Genomic DNA, 2,399 nt, shown 5'->3' on the forward strand with positions numbered 1-2,399 from the left:
TATTTTAAAGTCATTTGGGCATAGTGGTCAACATATAGGTATTTAACGGAAACAAGCATATGAATCGGTTATCTAATAAACCAAGTTGTATAATCACAGAGGGTTATACTAACATATAAATAGGTCCAAAAGAAGCTCTAAGGCAATCCTAAACTTAGCTTAAACGGGTCAGAACTGAAAGTCAAAGAAGAAGTCAAACTTTGCGACTTTCGGTTCCAAACCAAGCCTAAACTGAAAATTGTCGAGTTGAACATGTTCTTACATTAATTACCAAGTTATATTAATGATCAAACAGGTTGTATGTATCCTACATTGCTAATTATGCATTAATATTGAATAAAGCGTTCTGTTGACTTTTTAAAGTAAGCTTTGACTCGACAATTAACATAGTTAGAGTGGGAATCTGAAAATACCCTTTTAAGGGTTTGTTACCCACATAATTACCTACTTATAGGTATTTTTAATTCGAGATTTGACTGGATAATTATTGACTAATCTCGAAGTCAAACCTTAATTACGACGATTTGACTTTTAGCTAAATAACTAAGCTAAAATGAATTAAGGAGGATTAGGAACACTTACAAGAGTCCTAAGTGGGATTAGGGACTTAAGAGAAACTTGATTCCTGTCCAGAGAAGCTCCAAAGATGCTTGAATAAATTGTAAATGAGCAAGTCCCAAGTTCACAACTTCAAGCTCTTATATAGTGCACCCAAGGCCACAAGATTTTGCCAAGCAACTCTACAATTGTTGTGAGATGATCCCAGGTGCCCCTATGTGGCTATATACTGCATATCAAGCCCTTGATTTCGAAAAGCATGTTAATAAGGCGGTGCAACCTGAAAGACAGGCAGCTGTCCAAAACTTGCTGCCAGCGACAGCCTTACGGACCTTAAGCAAAATGCCTTGCGGTCCGTATTCACCCCTTGCGGACCGTAAGCTTATACGGATACGGTCCGTAACCGACCCTGGTCTGATGCGCCCAGGTATGCTCCTTGCGGACCGTAACCTTAAAGCCATACGGTCCGTAACCGATGGCCAGAAGTCAAAAATTTTGCAAACATCCAAATTTGACCATGCAACTCTACAAGTCCGAATCTTGGTTCCTTTAATCAGTTGAGGGCCCCTATTTGCTCAATCCTTGCATGCACTTACACCTCTTGGCACTTTGTGGCATATTTGAAGTGACGGAAATTTCAAGAATACATGTTTTGGGACATGTATTAGCTCAAGATTAAATTCCTTGATCAAGTCTTACAAATTTCTACTTATTGTAGTAACATTTTAAGAATTCATTGTCCACATAAAAATGGAATTTTATTTATTTAGAACGACCGGCTATATATTAGATGTTTATCAGAACGATTCGAGGATCTTGGGATTTATAACTTGGGTCGATCAGAGGTATTTTAATAACATGTCGCCTGATGTGCGTGAAGTGTGTTATATTTTTAAGTATATATTTTAAGCCCTTTTTACACTTTTTAGCCAAGTTTTAAATTTATAAAACACGATATTTACTAACACTAAACACACATATGGGCAAGTGCACCCATCGTGGACGTAGTATAGTGTTGGTAAGATACCGAGGTCGTCCAAGGACACAAGAGCTTTTAGTACCGGTTTATCCTCAACGTCTAATCAAATCAAAATGTTAGAAAAAGATTTTTAAACTAAGAAAATAAAACTAACTAAAATGCTAAAAAATAAAATGAAAATAAAAACAGATAGACAAGATGAATCACTTGGATCCGACTCGTGTGTTAGTCTAACCTTTGATTATTTTCGCACTTTTGCACTTATTTAAGAGATTATCTTAGTTATTGTAGTAGGCCCCTCTTTTGAAGGTGACGTTACCCTCAACCCAGTAGTTTGAGTCAGCAAGGATACAATCCTAAAGGGTCGGATTATTGAAAGATAATTAATTAAGTTATTAATGCATAATGTGGTAGGCCCCTCCTTTGAAGGCGACGTTACCCTCGGCTAAGTAGTCTGAGTCAGCAGGGATACAGTCCTAAGTAGTCGGGTTAAAGTTTTAATAGTAGTTTAACTTATGAGGGGGTCAAAGAGTTTGGACCCCCGCCATCCAATACCTTTTGGTATTGAAGGAGGTCCTACTAAATTTGACCCAGGTCCTTTGCATATATGATCTATACACTGAACAATGGCAAGACTCTTACCAAACTGTTCCCTTAACCCCCGACCAGGTAGCCAACATACCTCCATATAGACCGTGGAGATATGAATGGTGAAAATCTTTTATTTTATATAGACAGTAAAATAATGCCAAGACACCACGGATAAACGATAAGGAAGAATCACCTTCAACATAAGAAACTAGTAATTAAAGTCATTAATACAAAACCAATTAAAAAGTGCAAAAGATTAAAAATAAAAAGT

This window comes from Helianthus annuus, chromosome 10 (assembly GCF_002127325.2).
Source record: "Helianthus annuus cultivar XRQ/B chromosome 10, HanXRQr2.0-SUNRISE, whole genome shotgun sequence".
NCBI lineage: Eukaryota > Viridiplantae > Streptophyta > Magnoliopsida > Asterales > Asteraceae > Helianthus > Helianthus annuus.